At 43.6% G+C, this 16635-nt stretch overlaps 1 protein-coding gene across 9 annotated transcripts in view; it reads right to left on the bottom strand.

Annotated features, from left to right (window-relative positions):
* Positions 1-16635, bottom strand: part of PLEKHA7 (pleckstrin homology domain containing A7) — a 228757-nt gene that overhangs the window by 112980 nt on the left and 99142 nt on the right. The gene's annotated exons all lie outside the window — the stretch shown is intronic.

Below are 16635 nucleotides of genomic sequence, written 5' to 3' on the forward strand. Positions count from 1 at the left end.
ACACAGGATCAAACAGGGTACACGATGGTCCCCAAAGTTCTGCCATCCACCAGCCTCCCCCGCTCCTGCCCCGTGCTAAATATCCTCCCTAGAAAGCTCCTTTGCTGCCATGTGTGTGTTTCCTGAAGCAGTATTTCCAGTGTCCACTCTCTTCTGCCCTGGATCCCTAGGTCCAAGTGCCTGCACTTCTACCAAGAAGTCAATCAAACATAAAATCAACATAGTCCACAAAGGGACTCTTCCCACCCTATTTCTCCTCTTTTATTCCCCATGTTGGTGAAACTACCATTTCACAGTTCCTAACCAAGGGCGTCTAGAAAAATTACAGTGACATTTTTGTTGCCCCAACCACCAGGGAGCATTTAGTGGGCAAGGGACCCAAGAGGCTTAACGACATTGTCCTGCACAATGAAAATTTCGCAATGTCAACAGTAATATCATTTGTAAATGCTGGAATCATCCTACCACTTTCCCTCATCCCATTTCAGTCATAGACTCTCAACTCCACTTTCTGCTTCACCAGGCCAGCCCATCGTCTTCATCCCCACAGCCACTTTCACTGGATGCCAGCAGTAGCCTCCAAGGTCATTATCCAGTCTCTGTACTCGCCCACCTACCCCCAGTTCACTTTCAACAGTCTCCACACAACCACCAGTAGTATTTCTAAACCTATACATTGTCATCACTCCTTGCCTTCAAATAATAACCCATCAGCTCCCCTCACCTTCTGGATAAACACCCATCATTATTCATTCCCTGGCTCATGGTTCCCTGCTCCCCAGTGATGCCTCTGTGCCACTGCATATACTGTGCCTTTTTTCTTGAAGGTTGTCTCCTCTCTGGCTAACTTATACCCATCCTTTAAGACTCAGTGCAAGGATCATCTCCACCTAGAAGCCTGACATCAGGCAGAATTAAGTACATTTTCAGCTTATTCTCTTTTTGTTGTTGTTGGTTGACCACGCGGCTTGCAGGATCTTAGTTCCCCAATCAGGGATTGAACCTGGGCCATGGCAGTGAAAGCACCGAGTCTCAACCAGTGGGCTGCCAGGGAACTCCCCTCCGTCTTATTCTGATTATTGTTCTCGCCCTGCCTCTCTGTGGGCTCTGATTCTCCAGCATAGAGCCTAGTGTACAATATGAGCTTGATGAATTAGAATTTACAGCTTATACAGCACTTACAGCTGACAAAGCAACACCTCATGCAATGCAATGCCTGGAGAGGGAGTTAGCATCATTGTTACAGTTTTATGGAAGAGGAACCCAAAGTTAACTTCTTGCCCAGCTTCACAGGGCTAGCATAGAGGTGGAGCTAAAATGAACCAGGTTCTCTGAGGGCAAATTCTTTGCTCTTTGTCACAATACCACTCTACATGAAAAATTATGGAAGAGATACCCAGTTGGGGGCGGGTGGTGTCATAAGCCTGTCTTCTTCACACCTGCAGACCGAGCTCTGGAAAATCCATCCATATTACTCGACTGCGCATCATCCTTCCCCGCTTCCCCTTCCCACACCCATACCACACAGTGCAGAAACCCCAAAGCCAGCGAAAGGGCCTGGTCTTACTGTCAGAAACAGCCACTCTGCCTGCATGCTGACTGATGGCGCCCATGTGCAGTTAGCTGCAGAAGGGGGAGAACGGGTTTAAGTGGCAGCATTTAAAGTTGCCATGCATTAAGTGCAAGCCTCGTTCAATGGACTGCCCATGGAGAAGGTGGGTCAGGCAAGACTTCTGAGCACCAGGAGTGGGGCAGGAGGGCTGGAACGGGGAGGAGGCCTCCCCAGCTGTCCTGCTGTGCCACGTGAAAGGTTTTACCTCCTAATTGCTTTCTGAGAGCTTTCACGAGCACCTCACATATGTCATTTTGCTTCAGGAGCACAAAGTAATTAGAAATTGGGTTTCAGACTTTACGACTCTAACCATGGCTACAAGCAGAGCTCATTCCTTTGCACGCGGGCATGCACGCACACTGGCTCAAACTCAAATTTAAGGTGATTAAGGAATTGTGCAGTTTGGCTCTGTAGCCCTCTCAGGGGGCAGGGGAAATGATAAATGCACATTTCAGGGCTTTGGATGGCAATCTCTACCCACTTTAGCAGTGTCATTCAGACGTCACCATGACAACCACCAAAAGGCTTCCTTCCTCTGTGGCAAAGACAATAGAAGTTTTAATTAAGGCCATTCTTTTTTTTCTTCTGATCAATGGACAAAAAACATCAACACACTGTTGCCCAGAAATACCTGACCAAGAACACTTACAGAACTCAAAATTCCTTCTGCTTTACACAGAATCACATAATCTCCATCCCCAAAGCTGTCTTCCTGTCCTCTCAGTTCAGTTCAGTTGCTAAGTCATGTCTGATTCTTTGCGACCCCATGGACCACTGCACACCAGGCCTCCCTGTCCATCACCAATTCCTGGAGTTTACCCAAATTCATGTCCATTGAGTCAGTGATGCCATCCAACCATCTTATCCTCTGTTGTCCCCTTCTCCTCCCGCATTCAATCTTTCCCAGCATCAGGGTCTTTTCAAATGAGTCAGTTCTTTGCATCCGGTGGCCAAAGTATTGGAGTTTCAGCTTCAGCGTCAGTCCTTCCAATGAACACTCAGGACTGATCTCCTTTAGGATAGACTGGTTGGATCTCCTTGCAATCCAAGGGACTCTCAAGAGTCTTCTCCAACACCACAGTTCAAAAGCATCAATTCTTCAATGCTCAGCTTTCTTTGTAGTCCAACTCTCATATCCATACATGACCACTGGAAAAACCATAGCCTTGACTAGACAGACTTTTGTTAGCAAAGGCATTACTTTGCCCATCCTCTCAACAACTCATATTTTATAGATTTGGAATCTCATAAATTCTAGCTTGTCTAGATCTTTTATCAAACATTATAAAACTAGGTAAACATTCCAATTTGATTTTCTGACCATAATTGCAGAGAGGATTTTCATCACTTTTATTTCCGTCATAAAATTCAAAAGGTCTAGCCTATTTTCATGAAATACTTTCAACAAACTCTGAAAAAACCCCAAGATTAGACAAATGTCCAGTGGCCTCTGGGCAGGAGCAGATCTAGATGTGAAAACTAGCTTGGTTCCCCCAGGTGACCTTGGGTTAGTTACTTAAACTCTCTGAGGTTTAGTTTCCTCACCTGGAGGATGGAAGTAGCAATATCTACTCCGGAGCACTGTGAGAAGTAATGACGACGGTAACATGCCAGCACTCTGCTTGGTACATAGTGAGATATCAATAAATGGCAGCACGTGTTATTATTTTTCTGCCTTATTTTGCCCTATAAGAATTAATTAGGCCCTGCCCATTCTTCCTAGGAGACGTCTCTGGTGTGTCTTGGCTCCTCTCCCTTCTCACAGTCCTAAATCCAAGCTTCCATCGTGTCTCAGCTCTTCACTGACTCCCTTGCCTCTAGATTCTGCTCTCATTCACTGTCCTCATGGTCACCCATCCAGTATTCTTTGGTCTATGAACCTCTGATAGGATTCTCATGGAGAATAATATGGGTTTACTGAAAAATATGTTAAAAGGCCTAAATGAAAGGACAGCTAGAGAACCCCAATGTCATAAAGATGTTGCTTCTTCCCTAAATTAACCTATAAATTTAATGTGAAACCAATCGATATTTCATAGGTTTTTCATAGATCTTCACAAACTGATCTTAAAATCTAAGTGGAAGAGTAAAAGGACAAGATTGCTCTGCTGTGCTTAGTCGCTCAGTCATGTCCATCTCTTTGCGACGTCATGGACTGTAACCAGCCAAGCTCCTCTGTGTATGGGGATTCTCCAGGCAAGAATACTAGAGTGTGTTGCCATGGTCTTCTCCAGGGGATCTTCCCACCCAGGGATCGAACCCAGGTCTCCCACATTGCAGGTGGATTCTTTACCATCTGAGCCACCAGGGAAGCCCAAGGATACTGGAGTGGGTAGCCTATCCCTTCTTCAGGGGACCTTCCCAACCCAGGAATTGAACTGACGTCTTCTGCATTGCAGACAGATTCTTTACCAGCTGAGCTACAAGGGAAGCCCAAGGACAATGACCAAGTACACTTCATTATCATAGACAGTTCTATTGGACAGCTTACTCTAATCAATTTTTCGCTTCCATGGGTTTTTATTTTGGAGAAATGCATTCAATATAGACTAAAATTTAACACAAAAATAGGTAGGTGGGGGAAAAATATTTTAATAATACCAACAGGTGGCCTTCAGAGGTGGTTACTTTCTCTGCCAACCCAGTCTAAGAATCAGGTGAGGGAAAGGGGAGGCAAAAGAAGTGTGTCTCAGGCACTGTGCTATGCATTTTCTGTATGGTTTTCATTTAATACAGGCACACCTTGTTTCATTGCACATCACAAATATTGTATCTTTCCACAAATTGAAGGTTTTGGCAACCCTGCATTGAACAAATCCATTGGTGCCATTTTTCCAACAGCATTATATTTAAATTAAGATATACGACTTCCCTGGTGGCTCAGCCTGTAAAGAATCTGCCCACGATACAGGGGACCTGGGTTCGATCCCTGGGTGGGGAAGATCCCCTGGAGAAGGGAATAGCAACCCACTCCAGTATTCTTGCCTGAAGAATTCCAAGGACAAAGGAGCCTGGCGAGCTACAGTCCATGGGATTGTTAAAGGTGGATGCAACTGAGTGACTAACACACATGTACCTTTTTTAAGACATAATGCCATCACACGCTTAACAGACTACAGTATAAAGTAAACACAGCTTTCATATGTACTAGGAAGCCAAAAAATTCATAAGATTCTCTTTATCACAATATTCATGTTATTGCAGTGATCTGGAATGGAACCCACAATATCTCCAAGGTGTGCCTGTGTTCACCAAGAGCATGGAGGGTACTAGCATTATTTCTATTAAAGATTAGGAAAACCTTAAGAAGGATAAATGACTTGCCCAAAAGTAAAGAGCTCTTGTAAGTGGTAGAGTGAGGACCCAAACTCAGAAAAACTGAGATTTCTCTTTCTACCATACTTGTGAGCTATTCCAGGCCTGCTCTTAAAGGTCCTAGACACCAGAAAGAGAAGAGAGAGCCAGGGTACCAGGGGGTGCTCAGAAGAGTGCTGGCAGGCTCTCTGGGGTGAGGTGGGGGCCAGGAAGCTAGTAGACCTGCTCCCCCCACCCTTACTCCTCACTTACCCCTTTTACCTGGAAGGCACCCGGACCCTGCTTACAGACAGACACACATGCACACAGTAAATGAGAAGGCCTCAGGGCCCAGAGCTCACCACTTCTAGCTTGAAAAATACAGGTCATGCTCCAAGTTGCCTACTTAACGTGCAATAGGAAAAGAACTCTCCATTTAAGCCTCTCATGGGTTGTAAATCCTCAGCTTTACTCTGATTTCTCGACAGCAAATTCTGCCCTCAAACATATAGTTGGATCTCAATACATTTTACTTCACTGATCCATAAATCCTGTTAAAAAGCAAAACAAAATGTACGTATGGTCTTACCTCAGGTAGAAGGATGGGGGCTACGGTGAATTTCCCTTCTGTGAAGGCCTTGTAACTTTCATGAGGTATTTTACTGGGTTCCAAGTAGACTATGAAATGTTGGCATCAGCAATGGAACAAATTACCTAAGGGCACAGACCCCACTACATTTCCTCCTTTTACTCATATTCAATTTGACCACCCATCACCACCACCCCTACCTCATGTTCCTGATCATCTTTCCCTTTCACAAGTTGTGCGCAAAGCTGTATACGATATTGTGATCATTAACAACTTGGTGGTTCTTAGACACAAAGAGCAAATAAGAAAGGAGAGGATAAAAGGCAGGAGGCTCCGAGAAGTGACTGGATTCTGACACCAGCTCAATTCAGGGCACACACGTGTGTTACTTCTCACTTTTTTCCCCCAAAAAATGTCTTTTCTAGGATAAGATTCTATAAAATTCTCAAACTAGTTCAAGCGGCACAACATGCATTAGTCATGATGATCTTTTTGCACAACCCAATGGAATACATAGTTTATGACAGTCTTTACTTTTGGTTCCCTACTTATAAAAGCAATACATATGCCTCAGAGAAAAACTGAAAAACCCAGAAAAGTAGATAGCTGAGAAAGCCACCTCTAGATCCACCAACCAGACAATCAACTGGGAATTAAATATTTAATTTTGAGCTAAATTAAATTCATCCTAGTGAGGAAAAATTAATACAAGCCAAAAATGTAGGAGAACTGTATGGGATTTATCTACTATTTCCTAAATTCTACCATTAGTGATTCATTTCTTTGGGTAAGAATTGTCCTTCCCGGCTTTCTTTTCACTCTTTTTGGTTTAGTAACAACTTAATGGGGCTTCCCTGGTGGCTCAGTGGTAAAAAATCTTCGTGCCAATGCAGGAGATGCAGATTCGATTCCTGGGTTGAGAAAATCCCCTGGAGAAGGAAATGACAACTCCAGTATTCTTGCCTGGGAAATCCCATGGACAGGAGCCTGGTGGATTACAGTCCACAGGGTCGCAAGAGTTGGCCACAACTTAGTGACTAAACAACTTAGTTGTTCACCTGTCAAACAACTCACCCATTTAAAGTGTACAATGAAAGAATTCTTTGGCAGTCCAGTGGCTAGGGCTCCATGCTTCAACTGCAAGGGGCTCAGGTTTGATCCCTCAGGGAACTAAGATCCTGCATGCCACATGGTGCAGCCAAAAATTTTTAAAAATTTTAAAAATTAAGTGTACAGTGAAATGCCTTTTAGTAGAGTCAGAGTAGTGCAACCATAATCCAACTCAATTTTAGAACACTTATAAAGAAATTCCATACCCTTTAGCCATCATCCCTCCCAGCCTGGGCAATCACTAATCTATTTTCTGCTGCTGCTTAGTCACTTCACCTGTGTCCAACTCTCTGTGACCCTATGGATTGTACCCGGCCAGGCTCCTCTGTCCATGGAATACTCCAGGCAAGAGTACTGGAGTGGGCTGCCATGCCCTTCTCTAGGGGATCTTCCAAACCGAGGGATTGAACCTGGGTCTCCTGCATTACAAGCAGATTCTTTGCCACTGAGCCACCAGGGAAGGCCAATCTACTTTCTACTACTACAGAATTCCCTTTTTGGACATTTCATATAAATGGAATAATACAGTATGTTATTTTTTGTGACTGGCTTCTTTTGTTTTTCTTTTTATTGGCTGTGCTGCACAGCTTGCAAAATCTTAGTTCCCCAGTGATCTGAGTAGAAGGATGGAGTTCTAACCACTGGACCTCTAGGAAATTCCCTGATTTCTTTCATTTAACATGATGTTTTCAAGGTTTGTCCTTGTAGCAGGTATCAATACTTCACCTTTTTTACTGCCAAATAATATTCCACTGCATGGATATACCACATTTATTTCTCCCTTCGTTGGTTGGTGGACATTTGGGTCATTTCCACTTTGGGAATGTTGTGAATAATGCTTCTATGAACATCTATGCCTAAGCCTTTATGCAGATATATGTTTTCATTTCTCTTGAGTATACACTTAAGAGTAGAATTCATGAGTCATAGGTGACTCTATGTTTAAACTTTTGAGGACCTGCAAACTGGTTTTCAAAGTGGTTGCACATTCTTACCAGCACTGTATTAGTATTCCAATTTCTCCACATCCTTACCAACACTTAAAAACGAGATGCTCTAAGAGTAACAAATAAATAAGATCAGACATCAAAAAAAATCTTTTTGCATACAGACATCCTATTGTGTATGAAGTAGCATCTCATCATGATTATGATTTGCATTTCCTTGCTGGCTAGTGATGTTGAACAGTTTTTCATGGGCTTACTGGCCATCTGTGAAGAAGGAAATGGCAACTCATTCCAGTATTCTTGCCTGGAAAATCCCATGGATGGAGGAGCCTGGCGGGCTGCAGTCCATAGGGTCACGAAGAGTCTGACATGACTGAGCAAGCTTTCACTTCACTGGCCACCTGTATATCTTCTTTGGCCCAGCTTTTATTTTAAACTGCAAGTATGTCTTCAGGGATACTGCCTGAATTCACGTGTACTTATTCATTGAATTATCTTGGGATTTCTTTGGAAGGAATGATACTAAAGCTGAAACTCCAGTACTTTGGCCACCTCATGCGAAGAGTTGACTCATTGGAAAAGACTCTGACGCTGGCAGGGATTGGGGGCAGGAGGAGACGGGGACGACGGAGGATGAGATGGCTGGATGGCATCACTGACTTGATGGACGTGAGTCTGGGTGAACTCCGGGAGTTGGTGATGGACAGGGAGGCCTGGCATGCTGCAATTCATGGGGTTGCAAAGAGTCAGACACGACTGAGCAACTGAACTGAACTGAACTGATCTTGGGTAAGTCACTTAACTTTTATTAACTTCAGGTTCCTTATCTGTAATATGGAGATAATACTATTAAGTATGTAAAAGAGGATGTGAGAATTGAGAGAAGGCATATAAAGAACTTAACACACAGCTGGGTACTTAGTAAAAGGGCAGCTTGTTGTTGAGTCACTAAGTTGAATCTGACTCTCTGCAACCCCACAGACTGCAGCATACCAGGATTCCCTGTCTTTCACATCTCCTGGATTTTGCTCAAACTCATGCTTATTGAGTTGGTGATGTCATCCAATCATCTCACCCTCCCTTCTCCTCCTGCCCTTAATCTTTCCCAGCACTAAGGATTTTTCTAATGAGTAGGCTCTTTGCATCAGATGGCCAAAGTATTGGAGCTTCAGCTTCAGAATCAGTCCTTACAGTGGATATTCAGGGTTGATTTCCTTTAGGATTGACCAGTTTGATCTCCTTGCTGTCCAAGGGACTCTCAAGTGACAGCTGTTATTATTAACAACACATTCAATCATTAACACTTTATAATCCATTAATCCCAGAAAGGAAAATCTAAAAGCTGTGACAGATAAACTGGGGGCAGGGGATAAGAGTTCAAAAGAGGGAGTAAAAGGAAAAAGAAAAGTCACTAATGAACTGTCTTTAGAGTCTTGTTTTAGGAGTCACTGCCACATGTCAGCTTAGATCTCCCTCCTCCACCTTCCCAACAGTGATGTGAGCACCTAATCCACTGTATTCAATCCATGTCTGTTTAGAATAGCTGGTTTCTCATTACTGCCACTGAACCTTGAATGAAACAGGAAGTCTTAGTCACAGCTGTGTCACTAAGGCTTTGAAACTGCATGACATACAACATTAGGTGATCAATAACTAAAGTGAACCAAATAGAATTAATGAGTGAAGGAATGAATGGAATTAATAAATGGACAAACTGAACATGTATGGGATGTATGCTCTGCCAAGTGAATGAGGACTCCCTTCCCCAGAGGATCCTCAGAAAGGCCAAGAAATAGCACCATAGGACCCAGCAGCTGAGCTTCTCACTGCCCATTGCCACCACACAGACGTCTACATTTGAGTATTTTTCATTTCTTTGTTGCCAACGCTCAGGGATTAGAGAGTCTAGAGAATGCTGCTTTCCTTTATTTCTTTCTTGAAGTCGTGAGTGAGAAGGTGAAAAGGCTTCCACTTGTGCTTTTTGGCATATAAATAGCTCACAGTGTAAAGAAAAGGGGAGTAAATGGTTCCAAATTCAAAACAGACAGTCTGTTCTGATAAGGCCCAAATTACAGAGTGCTCCAGGCACAAATAAAGAGAGACACTTTTTAGAGACATTCTATTCTGCTATCCAATTCTGAAAGAGAGACTCAAGTCAAGAAAATCGTCACAGCCTTCCACAAATTGACTGGTTTCAGCAGCCATTTGGGCGGCACAGGGTCAGGCAAGAAACCACCTTCAGGTTTTCATCCTTCTTGCCATGTTCCCTTCCTCCAGAGACTGGAAAAGCATCAGCGTCACTTGATCTGTCCACGTGGCACAAAGGCTTTTGCAAATCATTATTTTCCCCCAATACCTTCATTACCGAAATTGCAGAACCCTCTCAAAAACTTGGTAGCTATCAGGGTATGACAGGCTTAGATTTTGCAGTTCATCCTGAGGTCCCTCTCGACAGGCCTTCACTGCTGTAAAACATTCTTTGTTCTTTCATGTTATCATTTATTGAAATCATTTATAGAATACTCCTTTACTCCAGTGCCCTCTTTCACTAAGCACAAGCAACTGCTGAGTGCCTGCTGCATACCTATCCATTGGGAAGACAGTTTCTCTAAACTCTGGACTGATTTTTTCAGGGTTGACACTTCTAAGTGCTGTGTTCACTAAGTTGTTCATCGTGGTATTATTTTAACAGTAAAAACTGAAAGTTACCTAACTGTCCAATCATAAGGGAATGATTAAAATAGTGTTTCTACTTGGTAGACTATTCTACAGTCATTAAAAACAAAGTTTATGAAGAATCAAGCTTAATAAATGCTATGTTAAATGAAAACCAAGCAAGACCCACTCCTGATATAAAAGATAATTTCAACTATGTTTATAAAATGCAAAGGATAAATACTCAATAAAAATAGACCAAAGTGTTAACTCTAAGATTATGGACAATATCTCCTTGTATACTTCTCCAAATATTTCTGCTCACTGCATAAAATTTAGAAATAAAAGCATAAAAAATAAAAATAAATATATCCAGACAAAACTGTAATTCAAAAAAGATATATGCACTCCAATGTTTACAGCAGCAGTATTCACAATAGCCTCTAAAGACACAGAAACAATCTAAATGTCCATTGACAGATGGATAAAGAAGATGTGGTATATATAGAAAACAGAGTACTACTCAGCTATACAAAGGAATGAAACAATGCCATCTGCAACAACATGCACAGACTTAGAGAATAAGTGCAGTAAATCAGACAGGGAAAGACAAACACCATATGATACCACTTATCCACGGAATTTAAAATGTGACACAAATGAGCTTATCTGTGAAACAGAAATGAACTCACAGACATAGAGAGCAGGCTTGTGGTTGCCGGGGGGACAGATGGACTGAGATTTGGGGATTATCGGATACAAACTTCTACATATAGAATGAATAAACAACAAGGTCCTACCGTATACCACAGGGAACTATATTTAACATCCTATGATAAACCATAATGGAAAAGAATATGAAAAAAAAATGTGTGTGTGTGTGTGAATCACTTTGCTGTGAAGTAGAAATTAACATAGCAATTACATCAACTATACATACTTCATTTTTTTCTGGCCGCACCATGGGCAGTTTGTGGGATTTTTAGTTCCCCAACCAGGGATTGAACCTAGGCCCTCTGCAATGACAGCATAGAGTTCTAATCACGGGACTGCCAGGGAATTCCCAACTATTCTTTAATAAAATAAATGTAAAAAAATTTTTTTAAATAAATAAAAATGAAAGTTAGCTGTAACATGTCACCACTGTTACCAATTTGGTATTTTGCTGTCCACTTTATGTAAGAATAAAAATTTTAAGTATATTTTTACATATACTGCCTGCAAAACTTTTAAAATGGGAAACAATAAGACATTGTTTAGACAAATGAAGATCAACTAATGTTAACTGAAAGGGTCAAAATCATATGTAAGAAATGACTAAAAACATGTTCTATAAAAAGACTTATTTTTCACTCTTTGTACCCTGTCAAAAGTGTGCCATTATGTATATCTATTAAAATAAATGAAAATTATTATCCCCAACCTTCCCCCAAAATCCCGAAGAAACATTATGATGAATGAATATGGGTGCTCTTTCTTCTTTATTATCCAATTTTTGATGTAAAATATTTATACTACCTTCATGAAGAAAAAAAATTTTTTTAATTCTCTGCACTCCTCAAGTCACCATAATCCAAAGTATCTATTAGCAATTTCCCTTTAAACAATCCAAGTTCCCCTAAGCAGCCTTCTTTGCCCCAGGGAAGAGCAGGATGGGGCCCTCTGGTGAGTATCAGTGGGGAGGACCTGCAGAAACCCCTACTCACCCATCAATGCCTGTGACTACTTCCTCCAGAGCAGGTAAGGAAGCAGAAAAACCACCACACAAGGTGACTGCATGGAGGTGGAAGGCTGGGTGAGACGACCTTTGAAACGAGTGGAAAAGGAAGAGCAGTTTGCATCTTCTTGCCCAAAGTGTGCCTACCTCTCACTCCCTTGAACATTCTCCCCCAGGCTCCCACTCTGTCCTTCTCAGGCATTGTGATGGTGACGCACTAGGCACTGACTAATCATTAGTCTCACAATCCCACATAAATCTAGAGTTTATAAACATCTTTAATATGAAGTACTTCATCTCACACTCTCCAAAAACAAAAAAAAGTGAAACAAGAATTGCCTCTGCTTTATAACTGGGAGAGATGAGGCTCCAGAGGGTTAAGAGATCCATCAACCAAAATCTAGGCCTTGGTCTCCAAGGCTGTGCCTCCCTAGCCAGCTGGCCTCTGAGGTCCTGAGTCAGGGACAGCTCTTCTCTTTCAGTCTCTCGGTCTCTCGGCACAGCCTGAGAGGGAGGGAATGTTTGAGGGCAGGCGGTGGCCTAGTGAGCTGAGAGCTGCCCAGTAAGGACAGCTCCAGAGGTTCAAACTGGCCATCTAACAAACAGCAGGTCCTTAAGCATCCGCTTTGGCTGGAGAGGAGTGGGCTGGTGGGGTTCACAGTAACTGCCCCCAAGGGAGCCAGGGGCGGATCAGGAAAAAGCCTATTCTGGTTTCATCAACTGGAAGGGTTTGAATCTCAGCTCACCCTCCCACTCTGTGAGCTTGAGCTAAGTTTCTTACCCTGTTTCCCCTTTATGACACAGACAAGTACAGTATCTCAGTAGAGTTTGTGGGTGGATCGATGGAGATGTGCATGGTAAACACACCGGCACGGTAAACATGCACTGGCATACAGTAGACACTTAATAAAGGGCAGTAAGTATTAGTAATACTAACAATTAGTATCAGCGGTGATGATGATACAGAAGCAGATCATAGTGGGAGACAATGTATAACCACTTTAAATGGTGTTGGAAGTGACTGAAGAAACAAGAGGAGCTCCAGTTTCTCAGTCTTTTTCCTTTCCCATGCTTTTAATGAAACTGGTACCTTTCTGCCTCAGGATATCCTGCTGTAAGAAATCAGTGGAAATCATTCCATGTACTGTGGGAATTCTGGGAAAGTTCCATCCATAAAAAAACTGAGCAAAGACAGATGATCTCAGACCTATTAAGCAATACCTGACGTTAAATAGCGGGCAGCCACGGCACCCTGGATACAGAGTGGGGCCGGTTCCCCTCACACCACCCTATCAGCAGCCTGGACACGCATGAACATGTGTCAGGAGCCTCGCCAGCACCTGGAAAGCCCAGGCCATAATCTTACTCTGCGCCTGTGAAACCTCAGACAAGTTCCCGCTCTGGGCTCAGTTTCCTTGTCTGCAAAGTAAAGTGCTGGACTAGCTGAGCTTTGCTGTGCCAAACAGCGTGCAGACCTTTAATCTCCAAGTCCATTTGCATGCAACTCTTTACAGATTGATGCTGGCTTCAATGCCCGCATTTAGGCCTCGAGCACCAATTATCACGCACTTCTCTGCGTGCTGGCAAAGAGGGAAGGGAAGGTGGCACTGGTTTTTATTTTCATAAAATATTTGACAGCACTTCTGAAACCTCATCATAAAAAGAACCTGACTCTTGCTAGTCATAGGTAATAAACAACCAATCTTGCAGAGACAATGACCCCAGAGGTATTGCTATGGCCACTAAGAAGGAGGAGATGAAATTTAAAGTGAGAGAGGGGAAGATTAACTTTATGGGCAGAAAGACGACAAGGGTGATATACTTGGCCAAATACAAGTCTAGAATTGCTGTGCTGAGTTCTGCACTTTTGAATTTGTGAAGACCTCAAGTGCTGGTAATTAGACCTGAATCTTATCATCACCACTTAATATACGAATGTTTTATAAACATTTCCACATTCAAGGTGTCACTTAATTCTCATTCAAAACAAACATTCATTTCTATCATAATCAGATGAGGAAAGGGGCTCAAGAAAGCAAGGGACGTGCCCAAGATCCCACAGCTAGGAAATGGAGGGCTGGCAGGCAAACCATGGACTAGAATCCAAATTCAGTGGTCCTTCCAAGTTTATTTATGCCTTTCCTCTGCAGGCCAAAACAGAGGAGGAGAGAGCGTAAATTCATCATGACTTCGTTAACGTGTGTAATCCAGCACAGGAGCCAAGTTGGGTAGAAGCCAGCTATGCAAATTTTAAGTGAATTCCTAGATATAAAAATAAATGTCGTAGGATGATATTAGAGAACATCCCTGACATACCGCTTTTGCGGCTAAAGCTGTGGTTCTCAGCTGGGGTGATTTTGTCCCCCAAGGACATTTGATAATGCTTGGAGACATTTTTGATTGTCACAATGGGGGGATACTACTGGAATCCAGAGGATAGAAGCAAGAAATGTTGCTAAACATCCTACAATGAATAGGACAGCTCCCCACAGCAAAAAAAGTAATCTGGTTCAAAACAGAACAAAGCTCTACACAATTATGAGGTGATATGAACATTCTAGACTTGGCTTAGGTTATTCCAGGCTTGGCTCCAGCATGAATTCAATGCGTGATTCTGGGCAAATCACTTAACCACTCTGGGTTGTATTAAAACAAAGAGGGTGACTTAAAAAAGTGACTGTCAAACATTTCTGTACCTGATAATGGCCTGGGATTCTGGCTAAACTGATAATTCCTAAGTTCCAGTCCCAGAGATCCTGTATTTTTAATAGGCACCCCAGGGGAATCGGTTACAGAAGGCCAGCAAAACTGCAGTTTGAATAGCATGAGAAAACTAAAAATAAATAAAAAGTGTGTAGCTTTTTCTAAGCAGGATTTGTGAGTTTGGGGAACAGTGTCGTCAGCACCCCAGGGGTTAATCAAGAGGCCACCTCACCTCTGGTAAAACTACAGGGAGCTCTCTTAAGGGCGCTCCAACTTCTCTAAGGCTGAGAGGGCCTGGAGGTGCCCAAACCATGAGACAGAAGCCAAGGAGCAGAGGAACCCTAAAAAGCAGCCCCTCAATCTGAGAGGATGCTCATGGGACAAAGCCCCAACCACAAACACCCTAAAGAGGGTAAGGGAAGGTATAGAACAGAGGACATCAAGTCAAACGCCCACGTCAACAGGAACATAACCATCCTCGAGTCATGTAAAGGAACCCACAGGTGAACCCAAACACATTTAACGAAGGGGCTCGTTCACTCATGGTAAGAATTCAGTTTCCTAATATCTCCTCTGGGAAGAGGTGTCTAGAACATTCAAAAGGAAATCTGCAGAAGTGACACCTCAGAGGTCCTAGCCTACAACGAGTAACCAAGAGCCACGAAGCGTTGACCGTTCAGCACAGGCACCACTGCTTTGACCTGTTTGTCCTCAAACCTGAAACTGAACACCACCCTCTGCTATTCTTTCAGCTCTGTTCCCCATCCGCCCCTCCTGTGATCCATGCTCCAAATATTTGAGAAAAAAGTGAATCCAGGCACTCGTTAATGAACCATAAGCAGGCTCACTGCCTGTTTGTTCCTTTTTAACTTTCACCTTAACTAAAATGTCCTCACCCTGCCCAGGTCCCCTGTGGTATACCAGGCAGAGTGACAGCCAGAGCACACCTGGGTAGCAGAAAGGGATGCCAGGTACATCCCCAGGGGCTCCCATCAAGCCAGCACCACCCACAAACGGGCTGACCCAATCCTCTCATTTCTCCTGTCGTCCTTTCTGCTTCCATGGAGGATGTGAGCGGCAGATATCACAGGCTTCTAACACAGATCCTCCCAGAAAGGGAAACTGCTGGCAGGGCAGCAGGGATGCTCGTCTCACTCCTTATTCTGGGAAAATTACTGAACACCAGAACCACCTGTGGAATGTGGCGGTGCCAGGGCCCCAGCCGAGACTAAATAAACCAGAAGCTCTGGTGTTGGGTCCCAGGCATCAGTATTTCTAAAAAGCTCTCTGAGGCAGCCAGGGACAGCATTCACCAGGCTAAGGCCTCACAGTGGGGACGCTGGGCTCCAGCTTGTCAAGGTCACAGTGCCAGTGACACTAACCACAAAGTGAGCATGGGAACACAGTAAGGTGAGGCAGGAAAGAAAACAAAGCTACCCTCTTCAAAAGAAGAAAAACCATCTGACATGGAATTTTCAAATGGGGGATGAAACTGGAGAACTGGCTTCTTTACTGAGTGCATAAAACCGCTGGGTTTTGCTTCATGAATGCTTGTTTCAATAAAGCACGAGCGCTGTACTGAGCACTGAAGGAAGGAACAGCAAACATGAAACAAAGCACCTCGTCTTAAGACTGCAGACCTTCTGGGGAGGTAAAGCTGGAAAATCAAGCTGTGCATACTAAGGCAGGATCTCCTGGTGCTGACATGCAGGGGACAGCCAGGAGCTGGAGGGGGTCAGCCAGCCTGGGCCAGGCCCCAGGGACCCCTCAGGCTCCAGCCGTGCACAGACACCTGCACAGGGGCTGCAGGACTCAATCCCCAGTCTGTCTCCCGCAGGACTCAGTCCACTCTGCTGGCCTGCTGCCAGTCAGCTCTAAAACGCCTCAGTGACGGACACAAGGGGCCTCCTTCTGCCCATGGAGTTGCAGCTATATTCATTTCCCTTCCAAATTAACAACTACTGCCCCGTAATAAAGCTGTCAGCTCTCCACAAAGGACTCTGGCTAA

Source organism: Bos indicus x Bos taurus, chromosome 15 (assembly GCF_003369695.1).
Source record: "Bos indicus x Bos taurus breed Angus x Brahman F1 hybrid chromosome 15, Bos_hybrid_MaternalHap_v2.0, whole genome shotgun sequence".
In the NCBI taxonomy this organism is placed as follows: Eukaryota; Metazoa; Chordata; class Mammalia; order Artiodactyla; family Bovidae; genus Bos; species Bos indicus x Bos taurus.